We start from the raw sequence: 13,533 nt of genomic DNA, 5'->3' as shown, positions 1-13,533 counted from the left end.
GCATAGTCTAGAATCTAGGCCCTTGGAACACTAGAGTAAATTAGACACAGTCATATTGTCCATTCAGATGTGGAAGACACACATAATAATACATGGCAAGTGCATTGCCTTAGGTACAATAGCAGGGGGACATGCCGGTCATTACAGGAGACCAGATGAGGGGTTCCAATCCTAAGCTGAAGAGCACAGGGGATCTCCTTCTGCAAGTAATTCCTGAGCTAAATGTTAAAAGAGTGTTATGGTAGAATTTTCCACATTGGAGCCCAACTTGTACAAAAGCATGAAAAAAAATAAACATTTCTGAAGGGAATCACTTGCCTACATGGTCAGTTAGGGAAGGGCAGAAGATTAAGTTAGGGAGGTGGGTGTAACCAGAACATGGAGGTCTTGTTCGCCATGTCAGGGAGCTACAAGCAATGGTGACATGGGCAGATTTTCTCTCTAGATAGGACACTCTGGCCCAATTCCAGAATCAGGAAGACTAGTTAGTGGTCCACACAGCAGCGGTGAGGACTGGACTAGGGTTGGAAGAGCTGGGATGGAAAGAAGAGAGATACGAGTAACATTTAGGAGGCAGAAGTGAAAGATCATGGCATTTGGTTAGATAGATGCAGGAGAAGAGAGGAGTTAGGAGTCCTGGGCCTCTAACCTGAGATACTGAATAGAGAGTGGTCTGAATAACTAAGCCAGAGAATGCAGGAAGAGTCCTTTTCAGAGGGAAGATAATGAGTTGACTTTGGACATGTGTTAGCAGTAATACTGGGATACATAAGTGGGTGTGTGTCTTAGTTTCATGGGCTGCCATAACAAAATACCACGAGCTTGTGGCTTAAGCAATAGTAATTTATTGTCTCACAATTCGAGAAGTCCAAAATCAAAATGCCAGCAGAGTTGGTTCCTTCTGAGGTTTGTGAGGGAGAATCTGTCCCATGCCTCTCTTCTGGTAGCCTCAGGCATTCTTTGGCTTATAGGTAGCTTTCTCTCTGTGTCTTCGTCTCATCTCCCCTCTCTACATATCTGTCTCTGTGTCAGAATTTCCCTGTTTTACAAAGACACAAGTCCTATTTGATTAGGGCCCACCTTAATGACTTCATCTTAACTTGACCATCTGCAAAGACCGTATTTCCAGTGAGGTGACATTTGGTACTGTGTGTGAGGACTTCCGCACCTTTTTGGGAGACACAGTTCAATGCATAACAGCAAGCCCAAAAAAAGCCAGACCATAAATCTGAAACTTGTAAAAAGACCTGGGATGGAGACAAAGATATAAAAGTACAGACGTTCAGTACTAAAGACATGAATATTTAATACTCAGGAGGAGCCTGTGAATGAAAAAATACCAAGCCAAAGACAGAATGCCAACATTCAAGGAGTGGGCAGAAGAAGAAATGCCCACACATAACAGAGCCAAAAGGGTCAGGCTTGTACGTGTGAGGAACAATGGGAGGACACAACTCTTATAGAAACGCATGAACATGGCCTTTAAGAAAGATGACAGATCAGCAATAAGTACACTGCCATTCAATTAGATGAGGTCAGGAAAGGAACATGGTCAACTTGTGATTGGAATTTCACTGGTGGCTTTTTCATGACACATTTAGCAGAGATATGGGTGTGCAGGTCACTTTGCAGTTTGTTGGTGAGTGAATGAGAATGAGAGAGTAGAGAAAGCAAGAAAAATATTTTCAGGAAGGGATGGGAATATAGCCAGAGGAGAATAGAGGGAAAGGAAGAGTGACCTAAGTGGGAAAAGGACTGGCCCAGGGGATGCTTTGGGGAAGAAACAGTGGAGCGGGAGTGAAGATATGGAAGGACAGGGTGAAGAGATGGAGCAAGGTCTTTGAAGACACAATAAGGATTCAGGTACAGGTTTGCCTTGAACATATAGAAAGAAAATATGAAATCAAAAACATGAATTTTCTCTTTAAGAAAGGGAGTCCAGGAAACCAGCAACAAACGAAAAAGCAACCTACTTAATGGGAGAGAATATTTGAAAATCATATAATTGATAAGGGGTTAATATTGAAAATACATAAAGAACTCATACAACTCAATAACAAAAAAAAGCCAATCTGATTTAAAAATGAGCAGAAGAACTGAGTAGACATTTTCCAAGAGAAGACAGACATACAAGCGGCCAACAAGTACATGAAAAGGTGCTCAACATCGTTTATCATCAGCAAAATGCAAAATCAAAACCACGAGATATCATTTCATACCTATTAGAATGGCCATTATCAAAAAGACAAGAGATAACAAGTGTTTAGAAGGATGTGGAGAAAAGGGACTCGTACAATGTTGATGAGAAGGTAGATTGGTGCAGTCACTATGGAAAACAGTATGGCGGGTCCTCAAAAAATTAAAAATAGAACTACCTCATGATCCAGCAATCCCAGTTCTGAGAATACATCTGAAGGAAATGAAAACAGTATCTCAAAGAGATATCTACACTCCTATGTTCACTGCAGCATTATTCACAATAGCCAAGATATGGAAGCAACCCATCAATGGTAAATGAATAACGAAGATACACACACACACACACACACACACACATATACATATATTTCAGCCATGAGAATGAAAGACGTTCTGCACATGGATGGACTTTGAAGGCATTATGCAAAGTGAAATAAGTCAGATAAATACAAATGCATATTACTTATATGGGAAATCTGAGAAAGCCAAACTCATAGAAACAGAGATTAGAATGGGGGTTACTAGGGGGTGGAGGATAGGGGGGAAAGGGGAGATGTTTGTCAAAGAGTATGAACTTTCAGTTATAAGACAGATAACTTCTGGGGATCTAATGTACAGCATAGTGATTATAGTTAATAATACTGTCTTATACACTTGAATGTTGCTAAGAGGGCAACATTTTAAATCTTAAACTTTTAAATCTTAAAAGTTCTCAGCACACAAAAAGAAATGGTAATTATGTGACGTGATGGAGGTGTTAGCTAACACTGTCGTGGTAATCATTTTGCAATATAAGTGTTTCTAATCAACACAATGTGTACCTTAAACTTATACAATGTTAAATGTCAATTATATCTCAATAAAGCCGGGGTGGGGGGAGAAAAAGAGTCCATTTTTTTTTCTCAGTAAAATGCCTGCTGACTATACATGTTGAACTAAATTAAGGAGTTCCAAAGTAGATACATTTTTGTTTGATGAACTCTCTTTGTTCCCTATGATATTGATGTCCCAAAAGAAAAAGAAAATCCAGTTGGTGCTAATGAAACCTCTAAGTTCTCCCTGTTGGGCAGTATAACCTAAAGGCTCCATATGCTTGCATCTGCAAGATCTTGATTATTAAATATATTATTAAAACATTTACCTTGAAAATGAAAGATGGCTTCAAATTGAATCAGTTGATTAAAATGATTCTATCTTTAGGTGTATTCTTTTTTAAAAAGTTACAGACTACACAGTGAAAGTTCCTAAAGTTTAGGATGGCTATTTTACTCTTCCTATTGCAATCAAGTTTTTAAGAGTGATTTCTGCTGTCTTTTCTGAAATCCAGAACGCATACAAAAATGTTTTCCCCATCCCGTTGTTGTTTTGTTTTTTGACTCTAATCTTCCCTAAATAGAGGAGGCACACCTGTATTGTTTGACAATAAAGAAGAAGAGGTAAAAATGGGTGCAATGATGATGATTATGAGAGAGGAAGACATTGGATGGGATTATGGTGCCGCTTTGCCTTTGTGAGTGAAAGGTTGATCTGTGCACATAGCAGTTCATTCATGCAAGTCCACATGTCAGTGTCGTGGTGGGTTAGATGGGAGTCCATACGACAATATATTGGGTTATACAGGCCTGAATCACGGTACAACAAGGGTTGGTAACTCCATATGAGACGATGCTGGGTATTAAAAGGTCCATGAGGGAGCTTACTGATGGGTTTGTAGGTCTAGATGACTATACATTGGGTGTTGTGTGATCTTGTGATTTATAATAAGAATTTTATATTTGGTCTTTGTCCCTAGCTTCCTAGCTCCTAAAAACCTCGGAATGTCCCAAGTGGAGAGGTATCTTTTGTTATGTTAATGTGGTTACTTTTGGAATGTACCAAAAGATGGGGGCTGCTTGCCAAGGGAATCCAATCTGGGTTAGGGGGTGGAATTTTCAGTCTCACTCCCGTGACCTTTGGGGAGGGGAGAGGGGCTGGAAGTTGAATCAATTGCCAATGGCCAATGTTTTAACCGATCATATTTTCATAACGACGCCTCCATAAAAGCTCAAAGGAGTTGAGTTCAGAGAGCTTTCGGGTTGTTGAACCAGAGCATGTCCATGTGCTGGGCTCCCAACCCCATAGAGAAGAAGGTCTTGTGTTTGGGACCCTTTTGGACCTCACCGTATGTATCTCTTCATCTGCCTGTTCCTTTGTAGCCATTAATGTCCTTTGTAATAAACCAATAATCCAGTAGATAATTGGCTTCCTGAGTTCTATGAGCAACTCCAGCAAATTAATTGAACCAGAGGAGGGGATCGTAGGAACCTCTGATTTACAGCCAATATGTCAGAAGCACAGGTAACAACCTAGGTTTATGAGGAGCATCTGAAGTGGGGGCAGCCTTATGGGTTTCAGCCGTTAAGCTGTGGGATCTGATGCTACCTCCAAGTAGACAGTGTCAGAATTGAGTGAAATTGTAAGACGCCTGGTCAGTGTCCATTGAGAACTGGAGAATTGCTTAGCAGTGTGTGAAAAAAGCCCACGTTGTACCTTGTGCATATGACAGCGTGCAACGGGAAGTAAGCCCACTTGGAAGCATATCATGTGTTGATTTATTCGTCAACACATCGGGTGTTGGTTGCGTATGACAGCACATTATTTGACAGGACATTATTTCAGCACAGCCATTGTAGAATTTGTGATTTCATGAGAACTGTTCATCCTCTTCCTTGGCTCTAGATGAACCCACAGGTGTGAGGACAATAGTGCAAATGGGTGTGTGTGTGCTGATCTCCAGTACAGCCCAGTATTTGCAGCAGCCTCTCAGAGTCAGAGTTTTTCAAGAAAAGGGAATTGATTTTTCTTGAGTAATAACAGTAGTGGACATTTTCTAAAAGTTGCAGAATGGTTAAGTTGCTTGTCCAGGGTCACAGCAGTGAGTAGCAGAACTGAGATTCAATCTCAGGCAGTCTGACTGAAGAGTGTGTGCCTGAAACTTCTACGCTAAACTGCCCCTTAAAAGTATATTTTGGGCTTCCCTGGTGGCGCAGTGGTTGAGAGTCCGCCTGCCGATGCAGGGGACACGGGTTCGTGCCCCGGTCCGGGAAGATCCCACATGCCGCGGAGCGGCTGGGCCCGTGAGCCATGGCCACTGGGCCTGTGCGTCCGGAGCCTGTGCTCCGCAGCGGGAGAGGCCACAGCGGTGAGAGGCCCGCGTACCGCACACACACACAAAAAAGTATATTTTACTTGGATCAGGAATAGCTACTAGCTATCAAAAAATTATAAAAGTTAATATAAACTATTTTATTAAATCTTCACAACCTTATGGATTAAGAAATTATTTCCATTTCCTCACAGGGAAGAGACTGAAGGGCCAGAAGGTTAAATGTCTTCCTCAAATGCTATTTGCGTTAGGGGCAAGAATTTTACAGCGGCCAAAATTCCACTGTATAGATTGATATAAATGTTAATCAAGACTGATATTTCTGTTGTTCTTCAAATACATTGTTGAGGTTGCACTGAGCACTTCATCATTTTATCCTGCTGGGTTGCTATCAAAGACCGTTTACCATGAGCTATAAGTTTCATCTGCTGGTCCCCATTAGCTCAAGTCTCACCCCAGAACTAAGTGCCCATCAACCTGCTGGTCCTTCTGCACACACATTCCATTAGTTGCTATTTCACCACCAGAGTAAACTCTGAATCAGAAAGCAGGAAGGCCACCTAAGGGTAGGTCAGCCATCGAGGTCTGACTCAACCTCACGGAGGAGGTCTCTTCTCAGACACCAGATCTTAGAATTGTTCCAATCAAGGGCAAGAGAGTCTTACCCTTCTGCTCTTCGTATGTGCTCACCTTTATCATTTCTGAATTCTTCAGTTTGGGTCATTTGGGCAGAAGTGACCAGTGTCCTCCATAAAGGCTTCAGCCATCTGGCCTCCCCATTTGAGCACAGATATGACCAGAGACGTGCTGACTGAGGATGGACTTTTGTTTGTATTCTGTATCCTTGCCTTCAGCCTATACACTCTGATCTCCCTTCTCATCACTCTGTGTGCAAACAATTCATTACCAGGCATACACACAGCCTCTAGTACAACATCTTTCTTATAGTAGTTTTAACGTGAATTTTTTTTAACGTGAATTTTTAAGTAGGCATAATTTACATGATACAAGGAGCGAGTTTTTAAGTGTAAAACTACTGAGCTACTTTATTAAGATCAGAAGTTTACAGGTGATATTCAAAAAATAATGACATGTATCGTGAAACTTTTGTTTTCCCAGGCAACACCAATCTGGGGCAGAAGTGGGGGGAAATGATTCACACTTACAGGGGAAAGATTGCACTGATCTGACTCCAGCCACAACCTGCTCCTACCAAGACTTCACCCTCCAACAAAGCTCAAATCTTTCTGAGAATCCCAATGAGGGACTTATTATCATGAGTTTTGTATTATCATTGCTATGTCAATATTTGGTGTCAAACCAACAAGAAATTTAAAACCATTTCCAATATGTTCATTTCATTCACTCCTTTTCATTATCTGTAAATTCCATTACACATATGAGTAGTCATCATGGATGATATAAGTATCCCAGGAAGCTGTTCCTATACCAGATTAGCTAGCAGTAATTTAACTCTATCCATTTTTGACCCAAACCACATAAATGTAGCCTAATTTTTAGCCCAAATTAAGTATATTCCCACTTAAGCTTTGCCTTAGCAATATTAAACCATTCCCTCCATTACTTCATCACCCATCACTAGGGGGAGTCCAACAGAATGGTGATGGATAGTGGCCTTACACGATTGTGGTTAAAACTGGTTAAAATTTTCAAACACCTAAGACTATGTGAACACATTTCTAGTGCCCTGTCCCCCTCCACCGGAAGCTTGGAAACAGCCCATGCAAATGACAGGTTCTTAATCTTGTCACTGAGAGTACTATATGGATATGACTGACTGCTGAAGGCCCTGACATGGCTGTACCATGCTTCTTTGAGTCTTCAAAGTAAGCACATAATGAATATCCAGTGAACTGAACTGAAGCACCAGTGTATGGTCAGGCCACTCCGGATGGCTGTTCTCTTGCTCTCTGTACATCTCCTGCTCGACCTACACCTGCTTCACCTACGCCCTACTCACAGGAACGTGCTTTCCCCCTGCCCCTTAGGCCAGAATGGCTTCACCTGCTAGTTTATAAAAGGGAAACAGCTGTCCTCAAGATGGTCATTACCCTGAGGGGCTGTGAGGGATGTGCCCCAGCTGCTGGTTTCCCTGGTAACTGATGAGCCAACCTGACGTCATTCCCCCTATAAATGGTAGCCTCTCCACGCCCGCCCCCTCCATGGCGAAGGCTGCTGCCATGTCCTGCAGACTGGCTGCCGCACACAGTGGGGTGCTGCTCCGGGACCTGGTTTCAGACATGTAAGATCCCCTGTCCAATAAGCCACTGACGTCTCTGTCGCTGTCTCCAAGCTATTTCTTCGGTCTTGAGGCTGGGCAACTACAAGGCTTGCAGGCCTGCGGGGTGCAGACTGATGGGTCAGCCAGAAAGCCAGGGAAACTCCTGTGAGCGCCACGATGTTGGGAAAAAAGGACAAGGAATGGAAAGTTGTGGGGAAAGACGTGGCTGTCCATTTGCATGTGGGGGCCTGTAGCAGCTGTCTGCCATGAGAGGTATCTTGCTTTTTCCATTATATTGATGATATCCTGCTAACCTCGGAGTCCCTTTCTAGTTTAAAAGTAGCAGCCCTGTACTAGTGACTCATCTGATTGCACGGAGATGGCTGGTGAATAAGCCACTGTTTGGGGTCTAGAAGAGCTGTGTGTGAACTCTAGGACCCCCATGGACATCAGTAGTGACCAAGGGATCCACTTTGTCAGCCATGAAGTTCAGGAATGGGCCGATAAGAATGACGCACACCGGCATCTCCCCCCGCCTCACAACCCCACTGCTGCTGGGCGGTGAATGAGCTGCTTCAACAACAACTGAGACGGGAAACCTGCTCCTTCAACGTGTGGACACATCCCAGGAGCGATCGGCCCAGTGCTGACGCCATGTTAACCCAGAGGCCGCTAGTCAACACCATTCAGGTTCAACTGTTGACCACTGAAGGACCGTTGCCAACTGCTGGCCAGGACGATAACTCACTTTTGCCCTCGCCACAGGCTCTACCCCCAGGAGAACACATAACATGGCCCTGGGACTGGCAGGTAAGTCTCTGTAGTTTGGGTTTGCTGCCTCATGGAGAAGAGGATTAGAAAGAGACTTAAGAGGTTTCACCTGTCTCCTACCCAGCCCCACCTAAGAGGACTAACGTAATTAATCCGCGCCCCCTACTGGAGAAGGGCACCATTACACTAACCCTGCAGTCTGTTATATGGCCTCTCCAGTATTCGGCCCTGGCTGTGGGGACTGAGGGTAGACAGGCCGTGGGGTCCTGCAGGCCAGGACAGAAACCACGGGCAGGGGTGGTGGTATCTCAATGCTGTTACTGCTTGTATTTTGCTCAATGGTCATCATCTTCCCTGTATTGTGCCTGTTAAACACCTTACATTTCACCCCTAGTCTGAGCAGAGGGAATCTGTTCACAGACTGGGCGACAACAGTGGCCTCACTGTGAAATGAGTTTGATGGCTGGGTCTACAGGGAGACGCCGTCATGGTACTCCTCTGGCCCCTCCATGACCCGATAAGCTCCTGACTCCATAAGTTTGCCCACCTCTTGGCCTCCTGATTCTCTTTCGCTGCTGTTGTCTGTATTGCATTTGAGGTAGCTGGTTGCAGTTCGCCTCTGTATACCTGACCCCTCGGACCCCTCACTCCTCAAAGTGTGAGGGGACAATGCGGAAGGTGGGGGGACAAGATTGTAAGGGTCATGTGGGGTGTGTAGGGGTGGAGTATATGGAGGCTGCTCAAGATGGCTGTTCTCTTGCTCTCTGCCCATCCCCTGCTCTACCAGTGCCTGCTTCACCTACACCCTACTCACATGACTGACCTTCCTACATACTTGCGCCGGCCCCAGCTAATGATTGTTCTAGCTTTAAATCAGGACATCTCCATCATAATAAGTTATCAAAGGGGCCGTGAGGGGCATGCCCCTTTGCTGGTTTTCCTGGTAACCGACGAACCAACCTGACATCAATTCCCCACATGAACGTGCTTTCCCCCTGCCCCTTAGGCCAGAATGGCTCCACCTGCTAGTTTATTAAAGGGAAACATCTGCCCTCGTGATGGCTGTTAACCTGAGGGGCTGTGAGGAAAGTGCCCCCACTCCTGGTTTCCCTTGGTAGCTGATGAGCCAACGTGATGTCAAATCCCCCTATAAATGGTCGCCTCCCCTTCCCCGCGCTTCCCCCCCCACAGCGAAGACTGCTGTCAGGTCCTGCCTGCCTTCCGCCCCACATGGTGCCACTCCAGGCCCTTGCTTCAAACATGTAAGATTCCCTATCCATTACACCATTGATGTCTCTGTCACTGACTCCAGGCTCTTTCCTCGGTCTCAAGGATGGGCAAGTACAGGGCTTGCAGGCCTGAGGGGTGCAGCTCAACCGGTGTCTTCCAAATGTCCTATTCCACTTCATCATATAAGTTTCCAAGCAGAACTACCTTGTCCACTATGTCTTAAAGAAGTTTTGGTAAAATTGCTCCTTTAGTTTTTACCTGCAAACCCCTCGGAACCCTCTTCCCTCAAAGTCTGAGGGGCTGAACCACACTCACTTTTTCTCTCCCAGTAATCGCCTCTCTTTATTTCCTATGCAATTGTTACTGAATCAGCAATATTGAAATTGTGTGCCTGCCTTCATCATCCCTTTGGGTAAGGTTTTGTCCCAATTTTCCTCATTCCCAGGGGTCTTTAGTCACTTATGAAGAGGTTCCCATTGGATTCCTCCATAAACCAAGCATTTTAGGATTTTACTGATTATTATCGATAAAAGCAGCTTAGGTTCATCCTGAGACAATCTCTACCTTAGTGTATGTGTGCTTAAAAAAAAAAAAATCAATGTAGCGGTTCTTTCCCATCAAAAATTAAGAAGTCTTTCAATTAGTCAGTAACTGCAGTACACATTCTCAGTTCCCTTTGCCAGAACTACCTACCGATCTGCAGTGAGCTTTCTTTCCCAACACCTGTCACCTATTTGCCTTATTGGGTTATAGGAGCCTGTTTTGCCTGCCAGCATGAATGTGCCTGGGAATTTATGTCCTCCTGGGAACAGGAGACCGGTAATTCATCGCCACAGAGATATAAATACTCCAGCTCCCTTGCTCCTACTGGGGACGTCTCTGAGGCAAAACCTGCACTGTCTCCCAAACTCCTAAGAATTGATCTGGACCTTACTCGATATCCCTTCTAGATCTTCTCTTCTCTGCCAGTTTTTCCTAGGAATGTGTCCTAACAGATCATTTTCACAGGAATCCTCATTTCAGGATCTGGTTCTTGAGAATTTGATCTAAGACAGTTGTTTCTGCAAGGGAACCTAGGATGCAGACTCTCAGGATAGACTTCTGGAGTTAAATCACTCACAGGCCAGATGGCACAAGGACCTTCTTGATGTTAGTAAGAGCAGTGGTAATAATCCTGGCCTACTGTAGCAGTATGATTATGAAGACCCTCTCCTGTGGGACACTGGGATGGGAAGTGGGATACTGATGAAAAGACATGCACTGGCTTGGTTAATACTTCTAGTGTTGAGAGATATGGGGAAATAGCAATTATAACAACTTCGAAGCTGGCTCTTTGATGGTCAGTACCACTGAGGGCCTCAAGCAGGAGAATTACATCAGAGCATGACATGAAAGTCAGAAAATCTCCCTGGCAGCATTTAAAGATACACGATCTCCAATAACCAGAAGGAAGACCTGTTCTGAAGACCAGACTCAGGATTTGATGGTCAGACTAGCAGAAACACAAAGAAGACTGGATTTAAAGGCACAACAATTATACTAAAGACAAGTTTGGGGTAAACCTGAAACTTATCCTGCAGGAGTGGCCATACCTGGTGCTGGCAGACAACAGCCTCTTTGTCTGAAGACCACATAGAAAGCACAGTTGATACAGATGCCTTGCAAGAAAAAGCTTACTTGGTCAGTTTCTGTTACAGTTTCCTCTAATATCTGACAAATAATAAACCTAATGCTAGACAAATAACTAGGTCAGATCTTAGTATGTCCTAACTGGTATAGTACTGGTCCCACTAAGGGAGGGAAGGGATTTTTCACCAATAAAGTGTCAGGAATAAGGAGGGTGTGTCTGGAATATGGGACCAGGCTTTTGGGGCAGAATGTAAGACTGGATGAGGGAGACTTTGTGAATACGGGGATACAAAGCTGTGACTCAGGACTTAACGTTATATAAGCCTAAACGGGATGCCTGAAATCGTCCACTCGTGGAAAATTAGTAACTCAAAAGCAATGCTAGGGCTTCCCTGGTGGCGCAGTGGTTGAGAGTCCGCCTGCCGATGCAGGGGACACGGGTTCGTGCCCCGGTTCGGGAAGATCCCACATGCCGTGGAGCGGCTGGGCCCGTGAGCCGTGGCCGCTGAGCCTGTGCTCCGCAATGGGAGAGGCCACAGGGGTGAGAGGCCCGCGTACCGCAAAAAAAAAAAAAAAAAAAAGCAACACTGCATGCCAGGTGGAATGGCGGAGAGTAATGCCATTTTAAAAGATTTATAGGATGCTAGGGTGATGGCCTCTATCACATTCCCATTCAACTCACCATTTTGTGGCCCCAGCAAAAATGGATTGTAACAGAAGATGAAGAATTACCATAGACTTAATCCAGTGGTAGTCTTAATTGTGTGTGTGTTGTGCCAGATGGCATATTTTTAATAGAACAACTTTATTTTCAGCATGTATAGAAGTCCTAGTTCCCAGAAGAGAGGAATGCCTCCAGGAACGGACTTAGTAAGGCTTCCAATAAGCCTAAACTATGAATGCTGACTTGTCACGTTGGGATCCTCTTGCTGGTAGACCGAGAGTGAAAGAAGTCGCCATACTGGCCAGGAGTATTTAACCCCGATCATTATGAGACTGTTGGTTGCTACCACATAATAGGGACAGAGACAAGTATGTCCAGAGCTCAGGGAATCCCATGTCCATTTTAACTATGAAAAAGTAATTACAGCACCTACATCAAAGTTATGGCATCAAACCTTCAGAGATGAATTATTGGGTTACCCCACTCTGCAGGCAACCCAAAGCAGCAAATGTGTTGGCCAAGAGAGGAGACCTGTGATGGGTAGATGAAGAAAGATCATGAATATCAGTTATGTCCTTGGGACTGATTACGGCAGCAGGGGTGTAAATGTTTCATTAATCTTTTCTTCCTGAAGAATCAGTGCTATGAACTTAATGTGAAGGGAGAAAGGAACTGAAGAGTGTGAAGGATAACAGAAGCTGTTGGTGCGCTGCCCTTATCTCCTGGGGTCCTTTATATTTTGGAGCACACAAATTCCCCTTATGCCTTCACTGGCAACAGCCAGCACCCCCATCACTTGGTTTGAGGGCTGCCCTTGGGCTGCTGGAACCTACTTGATCTGTGCTCACTGAAAGGTAAAATTGTCTGGGGAGTTAGGACCTCCCAGAGGCAGCCCTTAGCCAGGGATTAATGGGTGCTGGCATATACATACTCCAACTTCTTTAGCTTTGGTTAGGAAAACTCTGAGGTATGGTCAAGGCTGTGCCCACTGCTCCCTTGCAGAATGAACCCCAAATTGCCTTCCTCCAGATTTAGCTTGTTACCGCACACTTGTTTGTTCTCCTTTCTTTTTCTGCCCACTTCCCTCCTTCCCTGCTGTTTTCATTGTTTTTCTGAAAATACTGCCTATTAAATCGCTTTTACAGGAATCTTAATGTCAAGGTCTGCTTCTAGGAGAAGAAACAAATTTATTTTGGTAATAATATTAGTGTTATTTTGATGTTAATATGGGTATAATAAAGCAAGAAAAGTAATTATATTAACTAAGACGTTCAACATGAGGGGAAAATGCAAGAGTATAAAATTAACGAACTTTAAAAGAAATCACTCTAACGTTCAATTTGAATTGGAAATATTAGAACTTATGATTTTTCTCTTAAAAACTGTTTCCAAACTCTTCCACTGAAAAGGCCTGGACGCAATGAGCACCCCAGTGCCCAGTGTGTGGTCTCCAAATGTTCTTTCTTTCTGAAAGGAACCAGCACTCCTTAAAGTCCAGGAAAAGAAAATATTTGGGGACCCTAGAATATAATTTGTGCTAGAAAATAAGGAAGCTAACCAAGATCATTAGGGTCATGTCATAAGGACATAGAAGCCAGCTTGAAGGGACTCTTGCTGGCCAAAGAGGAGACAATCTGAGAATCAAAATAGAGT

Source organism: Monodon monoceros, unplaced genomic scaffold (genome assembly GCF_005190385.1).
Source record: "Monodon monoceros isolate NGI ecotype Baffin Bay Population unplaced genomic scaffold, NGI_Narwhal_1 Super_Scaffold_3, whole genome shotgun sequence".
NCBI classification, from domain to species: Eukaryota; Metazoa; Chordata; class Mammalia; order Artiodactyla; family Monodontidae; genus Monodon; species Monodon monoceros.
Note: the sequence above shows the minus strand (reverse complement) of the source record.